Here is a 9689-nt window from a genome sequence, read left to right as displayed (position 1 = left end):
CTTATGTTTGTCAGACAGTCTTTTCCTTGGTTGTCCAACATGTCTCTTCCAATTTGTAGTCATTTTGAGAAATTTTTGTGGCTATCTGGGTTTATCCAATCTAACATGCTCATACCATCTAGATTGGCATAGTTTTTATAGTACACTGAAGTTTACTCCTGCATCCATTCTGTTTCCTTTATTTGTCTCAGGATAAGTCAATTGTGAATTACCTGCACTTCACATGACTATGTTTATTTTGAACCCTTGCCAATTCTTTGAGAGATTCTCCTTTTCCATTAACATTTCAGCACCAAATGCACTTATTTCTCAGTAAGAAGTAATGGCCTCAAGACAAACTGCTTTTCTGGGCAACATACTGAATGTATGGTTTGATAATTTTGCGAACCCAGGATGTTTTATCATCTGGTAACTTACAGTTACAAATTGAATTAAATAAATGAGAAGAGATCGTTCAACATTTACTCACCTCTCACAATCACTCTGCTCTCAAGTTAACTACTTTGTTTGCCCTTCTGTCATTTTATCTTCCACATCTTTTATTCTCGTTTTGTATTTTTTATATGGCTATCTTATTATTACCTTTTGCTTCTAAAATATGTTTCCTTATGTATTTTCCATATTTTTTGTCTCCCAGTCTTTCTTTCTGCTTACAGTCGAACTCTTTTTGCTCTTTCCTCATCTTTTTATATAGTGCTGGTTTGTTTATTATTACTGCTTTTGGGCTTGGCTGTGCCCTATTTTAGTAATGCAGGACTTGACGCAAGACTTATTAATACTTGCTGTACCTCTTTAAAATAGGATGTAGAATGACTACTACTTCCATCTATTATGTGTAAATCTCCCTTTAATATTATTCTCCTCCTCCCAGACTCCACCTGTCACTCTGTACCTTCCTGTTTCTCTGTATAAACTTACTGCTGACGAAAGTTCTAAAAGCATGGGATAATATATGTATTAAAAAGGAAAAGCACTGTAGTCTGCAAAATTATATTTATTTTTTCACTAACTGGCTTTCAGCTCCTCAGGCCATCTCCAGGTGACAACGGAATGTCTCAAACGAAGATAAACGCGAGGTGTAATTTACACGGATATTATCTGTCAGAAGATACTGAAATAACTGTCTTTAATAGGAAAACTTTACCTTTTGGTCAAATGGAAATAATTACATTATCTAAAAAAAAGGGGGGGGTAACAAAGTTTTTATGTGGAGATAAATTAACAACTGATGAGGAAATAAGATGGATTTGCAGTTTGAATCCAGGATTTGTTGCAAAAACTTAATTTAATAAAGGGGAAAATGTAAATCAAGACTGATCATTTAATACTAAGCCGGCATTCTATGTCGAATGTTTGTTGATTTCCAGCAGCATCATATTTCTGCTTTTATTGACAGAACGCAAAACTCCACATTCTACTTGATATGAATGGTTTTCCGCGAAAAGATGATCAGCAAAGGTTGAATCTCTGTTGACCAGCATGCAGAAGTAGTGTAATTTTACACATTTCTTTCTTAGTAGTACAGGGTGTTCCAGTTATCTGATGACAGCCTGCCCAGGGCGTTGCATGGAAGCTGCGCATGCCATTTGAAAGGGTGCCCAGGCTGTACAGACATAAGTGCCTTGTTGTCCAGTGTCATTCAAGCACTGAAACAGGCATTAAGAGTGTTACAGTGAAGTTTGTGAATGCAACAATGGAAAGAGTGAATTATTCAGTTCCACAACAAGTGTTTATTTATGATTCGTAAGTGTGTACAGAGTCCAATTATACTGTTCGCAGATTTTTTGAACAGAAATTTCCAGGTATTTGTGTTCAGAGTCATGAAGCAGTTCACAAATTAATGAATAAATTTCCTGAAATGCATAGTGTTCAAGACAACACATGCTCACAGAATCTCATCTCCATGGTGTAGCATACTGCCTGGAAAATTCTCCTGAAAAGTCTCTTAGACGTCTTTTGCAGTAAACACAAATAATGTTCAAACAAATTTCGGGCTTGCAACCGGTCGTCGTCCAATACTCCGCACGATATTTCAACTGGGCACCTGCCAGTCATCTTCAGGTGAGCAACTGGCAGGTGCCCAGTTGAAATATCGTGCGGAGTATTGGCCGACGACCGGCTGCAAGCCCGAAATTTGTTTGAACAGTCAATTCGCCGGGAAAATTTTGAAATTCACAACACAAATAATGTTCACCTCTGTACGAAAAGGTGCTAAGCTGCTTTAGCTAAGGCTTTATAAAGTATCATTAGAAGAACTTTGACCTGGTGATACTGTGCACAGGATGAAGTTTTGCAAATGGGTTTTAAAACAAGTGCATGATGGTGAAATGGATCCGTACCTCATTCTGTTTTCAGAAGAGGCTTGGTTCCATTTACATGGGTATGTTAATTCCCAAAACTGTCGACATTGGAGCACAGATAAACCTGTTGTGCTTCATGATGAACTCCTTCATGATCGGAAAATAGGGGTGTGGTGCACAGTTAGTGGTGACAGAATAATAGGTGCAATTTTTTTTAATGATCCAGTTACAAGTGAAAGATATCTGCAAAACATTTTGCAACCATTTCTTAATGAACTGAAAACTTCGCATTTTTTCAACAGGATTTGACAAGGTCTCCTATGGTAAACAATTCACAATGTGTTCAATGAAACAGTCATTAGTAACACTACCTGGCCCGCCAGAAGTCCTGATTTAACTCTCTGTAATTTTTATTTGTGGAGTGCACTGAAGGGCAAAGTGTACACAGCAAATCCTCACATGACAGAGGAACTTAAGGATAATATCCATGAATCAATTAATTCAATATCTCTGAGAGAATTACATCGTGCGATTAATAATTTCTTGAGATATGTCAGAAATGCGTGGAAAATAATGGCAGGCACTTCGGCATTCTGTTGCCTGACATGGGTGAGTACAAAATGTATTTGCTTATATTTTAACTGTAGGCATGTCATACTGCAGCAGTAGACGGGTGACATAGAATCTGATTGCTGGGCAACAGAGCGCTCGCTGTCCAGCAACTACTGTGCCACGCAGGTAGTCAGATAGATGGAACACCTTGTATATTACCTATCATGGCAGAGCTATAGCAGCTGGCCGGTGTGGCGGTGCGGTTCTAGGCGCTTCAGTCAAGAATCACGTGACTGCTATGGTCGCAGGTTCGAATCTTGCCTCGGGCATGGATGTGTGTGATGTCCTTAGGTTAGTTAGGTTTAAGTAGTTCTAAGTTCTATGGGACTGATGACCACAGATGTTAGTCCCATAGTGCTCAGAACCATTTGAACCATTTTGAAGAGTTATAGCTATTGCTGGAGGTGATTTGTAGTTCTGTTTTAAAGACTGATTCAGATGGTCAGTCAGACAGAACTGTGGCAATTAGGCTATGCTACTTGAGAGAAACTGGAGATAAGGAACTTTTTGGGCGCTGCCATGTTATTGAAAATATTTTATTAATAATGTATGAATAATGGAATTCTTTCTTAAGCAAAGTGACAAACTTTAAATTTTTATATGCATTATTCCTATTTTTAGTACTGATTCCATGTACTGAGCTGTGGGCTTAGACAGAGAGAGGAGGAGAGAGAGATTACATTGACAGATTTCATTAAGAAATAAATATTTAGGAAGTTATAGTTAGCATCCACAGTGACTTGATCAGGTGTCTGAAGGATGTTCTTCAGTTAACACTACTAATAATGCATTTTACTCGTTTTTGGACTCTTGAACACTTTCTCTTGGCTTGATGAGTTACCCAAAAAGGTGATCCCTTATAATGTGGAATGGAAGTATGTGAATTATGTAAGCATTTTTTATTTCTTATCATCTATATCTGACTACATCCTATAACACTACGCAGTTTCAAAATTGCTTAAGTGTAAAAGAATTTATTGCTGTTCATAACAACAGCTAATGTTGTGAGTAGTTCATCAGATGAGAGTGTAAATCCAGCAAAGTACAAATACTTAGCTTCTACTTTGCCGCAACAGCTGATTCTTGCAGATAATCTGAAATTCTTCCAATCTGCAGACTTTATGTGTGATATGTATAATAATAAAGTTTACAGACACATCATTTTAATTAATACTGTTTACTGTCACATTGTTAGGACCAACAACAAACATCTGACGGAAGACTGATTTGCTGGCTTCAAAAATCTACCAGTATTTATAGTAAACATTACGATGGGTTAATTTTTACAGTCAGACATTGAGCTACAATTAAAATTTTACACTGAGTTGACAATTCGGATGGCACAATACTTGTAATTTACAGGTAGATGTTTATAAATACAAAGGTTATAGTAATTTTTATGTTTTCTTAGTAAAATATGAGATGTTCAATTTAACAACTACTCAAATTATTTCCTTCTTTACTTACATCCAAACTAGTTAATGAAAAGAGTTCCTACTGTATATTGAGAGATGAAATTAAATATAGAATTTCGTGACATACGCAAAAATTATGTGTGTCTTGGTTATCAGAAAGTTAGTTTTGTTTACATTGTTGTTTGATAAAGCCCTCATCATGAACAGAACAGTTTTAACATATTAACTTGTTTCTATAGTCTTGATCATGTGAAAAGTTTAAGAAAATGTAATAGAAGTACATTTGGGTTAATATTACATTGAAATATGATGGTAATAATGTTTGATAAATTACATTGCATTATATTTTTGCAAATTACAAAAAAACCTGATAATCCTACCAATGTCAGCAGTACATTTCAATACATCGGACATTATTAGCATAATTTCCACAATATTTCCCTAAGGTGATTTTTACTCATGTTTGGCTGTTTTGTATTTTTGTCATTTGGTATTGTTGGAATCTATGGTTACATGTATTTGATCAGCTGTTATGTTCAATCCACATTGCAAATAGAGATTTGTGTAGGTACTTCAATAGTTCTATCGCATGAACTTCTAACTGAATCCATTATCAAGTTATAATCCCAAGAATTCAACACTATCAACCTCGAAACTTCCTGGCAGATTAAAACTGTGTGCTTGACCGAGACTCGAACTCGGGACCTTTGCCTTTCACGGGCAAGTGTTCTACCATCTGAGCTACCAAAGCACGACTCATGCCCAGTCTCTCAGCTTCACTTCCGCCAGTATCTCGTCTCCTACCTTCCAAACTATACAGAAGCTCTCCTGAAAACCTTGCAGAACTAGCACTCCTGAAAGAAAGGATACTGCGGAGACATGGCTTAGCCACAGCCTGGGGGATGTTTCCAGAATGAGATTTTCACTCTGCAGCGGAGTGTGCGCTGATATGAAACTTCCTGGCAGATTAAAACTGTGCTGCAGAGTGAAAATCTCATTCTGGAAACATCCCCCAGGCTGTGGCTAAGCCATGTCTGCAGTATCCTTTCTTTCAGGAGTGCTAGTTCTGCAAGGTTCGCAGGAGAGCTTCTGTAAAGTTTGGAAGGTAGGAGACGAGATACTGGCAGAAGTGAAGCTGTGAGACCGGGCGTGAGTCGTGCTTCGGTAGCTCAGATGGTAGAGCACTTGCCCGCAAAAGGCAAAGGTCCCGAGTTTGAGTCTCGGTCGAGCACACAGTTTTAATCTACCAGGAAGTTTCATATCAGCGCACACTCCGCTGCAGAGTGAAAATCTCATACTGTCAACCTCTTCCATCTGATTGTCATCATATTTAGAATAGTTGTGATCACATATTAGCAGTTTTGTTATGATGGGTGATGGTAAGCCACTGTATGTTCAATAACATCAGCTGCCCGCATGTGCCTTCCTGTTTGGGTAAGCATAGCTCATGATGTGCTACCTGCTCTCTCCACTTTGAAGCTGTCTCTGTGCACAATGGGTTGGCATGCACAGTATCAAGCAATGCACATAGAAGGGCATGGATAGGAGTATGCATCATGCTATTGAAGTAGCTCTATGTTATACAACATTTACATCGTGCAACAAATAGTGTGGATTAAACACATTGAAGATTCTTTAAGCATTATATTCATTACTTTGAATTATATCCCGTAGCATAAATCGAGCAATAAAAGTGTTTTCATAGATATGGTATAGTTCAAAAGTCAAAAAGTAAGCAGCTTTTTCAAAGAATAAATGTTTTTCCCTAATTGGTGTAATATTCTTAAAATTAATAAGTACGTTGTATTACACACTCTGAAGTACCCTATGTGCTTCCTCAGGGTTCAAGCTATCTCCTTACCAAATTTCATTAAAATTGGTTCATACCGTGTAAATTGAAGGTGGAGAGGAGAGAAAGGAAAGGGAAAGGTCGTTTGCATCAGGACTTTATGTGGAATCAACAGTAATGAGTGAAAATGTATGCATAATGGGATTTGTCACCAGGATAGCCAGCTTACCAGGCAGCTGTGTTAACCATGTGCCATCCGGGTGCAGTGTTTGCCGTGCACACAATATTTTGGCATGCCCTGGCCGACCCACACTCCCACTTATCCACAGCCCGAAGGAACAGATGCTACACACTCATATAACTGATTCATCTCAATGGGCAATGAATCTACTACCTTCAGTGCGGATGTACAATTACATTCGACATCCTATGGGAACCTCAAAGTAGTGAGCATGGAGAACATGGACAGGGACTGTGGATAGTTCTCGTTACATGGAAGCGTGGGTCAACTGCATGTCTGACAAGATAGTGTGTGCAGTTGCAATGAACTCTGTGTCCAGGTAGCACAGTGGTTAACACAATTGCTTAGTAACCAGGATTGGTTCAAATCCCAGTCTGGCACACAGTTTATTCGCTGCTGCTGATTCCACATAAAGTCCTGATGCAGCTGACATCAATAGTCCCTTTCCTTTATTTCTCCCGTCTCCAACTTCAGTTTGCAAAATATATATCACAGCGGTGTGTTGCCTATTCTTTTCGATATGACCAAAAGAACAATTACAATGCATCCATATAATATAAAATGGATTCAGCAGGTTAATAATAATAAGTTTAAATGTTATGCATGATGTGACAGTTTCTTATGCATCTCTGTTATGACACCATATATCCTGAATTATATGTTGTACAGTGATATAATTTTGCAGGCACATTCAGTGGTGTATGCGTTGCGAACGTAGTTAGTAGTAAAGAAATAATACATTGAAACATCATGCCTTATGTGAAGATGAACAATGAAAATGTAGTGAGTGATAAACTTTTTCGCTTTCATCGTTTTCTGGGGGGCTGTCAGCAAGAAAAAGTTTCATAAAGGTTTGAAATTATGCGTTAAGTTCATTGCAAGTCACTATGAGCTCTTGTTCTCAGACATTGGACGAGTAAAATCTGGTCTCTTTGCACATTGTGGCCTACAGCTACCCCTTTGATAAGCTAGTGGTTTGTAGCCCCACAGTGATAATTTCCAGACAGTAACTGATGATGTGCACCAAGCTTGGCTGAAATAAGTCCGGTGGTTTTGCAGGAGATTTGGGACATACATACAGACAGCCATTTTTGTAATGTCTTGATGTCTTTAGCCTCTACGGTGCCCCACACTATACTCAAGTTACCTGTGAAAAGACCATGAAAATTCGTCTTGTAGTTTTGGATATTCTCGTGTTCAGAGAAAGACAGACACAATGGTTTTACGATTTATTTATGGTGGGGAAATCTTTTACAAGCTCTGGGCTGCATATTGTGTATCCTTTTTAAGATTAGTGACAATGAACTGCCTAGAATCATTTATTAATGTCCATAAAAATTTCATTAACCACTGTGTTAGTGGTACAACATTAATGTTGTTTTAAGGTGCTAGCACTGTTTTCCTTTCAGTTTGTGTTAACTCCCATTTTCCTCTGTGTGCATTGGCTAACAGCTTTGCCATAGTGGTAACACTGGTCACCATCAGATCACCAAAGTTAAGTACTGTCAGATTTGGCTAACTTTTGAATGGGTCACCTCCCAGATCTGTTGAGTGCTATTGGCAACTGAGGTGCACTCGGCCCTTGTGAGGCCAACTGAGGAGTGTCGGCTTGGGTCACAAAAACTGACAATGGCCAATGGAGCAGTGTACTGACCACATGCCCCGCTGTATCTGCATCCACTGACACCTATTGGCTGAGGGAGACACGGTAGTTGATCGGTACTGTTGGGCCATCCAAGCACGATTCAGATGAAGTATAGTTTTTTTTTTTTTTTTTTTTCTGTGTGCTTTATTGTCACCTGCCACTGAGTGTAAGCTATTACATAGTTAAATTAACTCTGTACATAGAGACTTTATCAAGCTTCATTTACTGTTCCTGATTATAAGTTATGGGCACAGATACATAAATCTGTTTTTCAGCATAGTGGCAGAGTTTCTGGTGATATTGCGAGTAATGGCAAATTTGACATTACCAGCATAGTGATGACGTGGTGTAGCTGGCCGGAGTGCCCATGCGGTTCTAGGCGCTACATTCTGGAACCGTGCGACCGCTACGGTCGCAGGTTCGAATCCTGCCTCGGGCATGGATGTGTGTGATGTCCTTAGGTTAGTTAGGTTTAATTAGTTCTAGGTGACTGATGACCTCAGAAGTTTAGTCGCATAGTGCTCAGAGCCATTTTTTGACGTGGTGTAATGGAACAGTTATGCATGAGTGTTTGCAGTTGTCTAGAAGGAAAATCAGGCAGTGTGAGAATTCCAAATATTCTGAGGAAAAGACTCTTCATATATTATCAGGGGCACAGCTGTTGAGCCCCTGAAAGAGAAAGAAGCCGAGAAAGAAACAGGGCTGCAAAAGCACAAGAACATTGTGATGTAGATGGAGGTGGCACTGCTCACTCGCCTACTTTCATGTACATCAGCTGGCATGTGGACTAAACTGAAGACCATGTACGATAGTGTGTCTGCACTGAGCATTCACCAACTTCAGCAAAAGTTTTCTTGCTCCAGTTTGGTGATGGCTCAGTGATAACAGTTATGTTGAAAATAGAAGAAATCAACACTAAATTGAAGCAAGCGGGTGACCCAGTTTCAGAGAAAATAATAACCAAGGTGTTGTGTCATTGCCAGAGAGATATAAACATTTCCATTCAGCATGGCCCAGAAGTAAACAATGAAAGTTACTGTGGTTGTCGGTAGACTTCTTGATTTGATTTGGTGCAGTACTGTAAATCTGTTTGCACGCAACGGCATTAGATTTATTAAAACAGTACTTAGTGGAGCACTGCGTATGCTTGAAGTGAAATTCAATCTGTTTTTGGTAGGAACTGTTGTGGACAAAGGTATGTGTTTAATGTCAAACAAGGAACAATGTGAATTTTGAACAGTGAAGATGAAATTTGTGTGTTATCCAAATGTGCCAATAAAATTTACTGTATTGTTCCCAGAATGAGATTTTCACTGTGCAGTGGAGTGTGCGCTGATATGAAACTTCCTGGCAGATTAAAACTGTGTGCCCGACCGAGACTCGAACTCGGGACCTTTGCCTTTCGCGGGCAAGTGCTCTACCATCTGAGCTACCGAAGCACGACTCGCGCCCGGTACCCACAGCTTTACTTCTGCTGTATTGTTGTTTTCCCTGAACAGATTACAGTCAGAACTATCAATGGTAATTCTGCCCCCTGCAGATAAAATGCACTCTGCTTGACGGTAATGACACTGGTGGCTTTTCGTTGGTCAGTATTGATAGTTGTCTGGTAGATTAGTCCAAACATGATGAAAACTTGAGAATTTGACATCAAAAAATTGTGCCATCAGAGCATTATGCATGTGTC

The sequence above is a fragment of the Schistocerca serialis genome, chromosome 4 (assembly GCF_023864345.2).
Source record: "Schistocerca serialis cubense isolate TAMUIC-IGC-003099 chromosome 4, iqSchSeri2.2, whole genome shotgun sequence".
In the NCBI taxonomy this organism is placed as follows: domain Eukaryota; kingdom Metazoa; phylum Arthropoda; class Insecta; order Orthoptera; family Acrididae; genus Schistocerca; species Schistocerca serialis.
Note: the sequence above shows the minus strand (reverse complement) of the source record.